General features: G+C 34.7%; 1 protein-coding gene across 1 annotated transcript in view; it reads right to left on the bottom strand.

Annotated features, from left to right (window-relative positions):
* LOC119590731 (filaggrin-2-like) overlaps positions 1-274 on the bottom strand; it is a gene marked incomplete at its 5' end in the record, with an annotated part of 31541 nt that overhangs the window by 1332 nt on the left and 29935 nt on the right.

The following is a 274-nucleotide window of genomic DNA, read 5'->3' as shown; positions in this document are numbered from 1 at the left end:
CATTTCTTAAGCTCTGGATTTCAATGAAAGGCCGCAGTGCTATACAAGAGGAATTGAGAAATCAAATTCAGAAAACTGTTTACATTACACAGTCCACAAACCTTTTCAATTTCTTTCGTCACTGAATCGAATTCTAGAATCCTTTGTATGCAAGAATAACTGAATGGTACATGGCTTTTAATATTCATGTGCAACTGGCTAAGAAATTTATTATACGGCCGTGAAATAACTAAATTTACATTCGGGACCGTAAATAAATATAGGCAAGAACTGG

Source organism: Penaeus monodon, chromosome 27, assembly GCF_015228065.2.
Source record: "Penaeus monodon isolate SGIC_2016 chromosome 27, NSTDA_Pmon_1, whole genome shotgun sequence".
NCBI lineage: Eukaryota > Metazoa > Arthropoda > Malacostraca > Decapoda > Penaeidae > Penaeus > Penaeus monodon.
The sequence above is the reverse complement of the archived record's forward strand: the minus strand, read 5'-3'. Positions and strand labels throughout refer to the sequence as shown.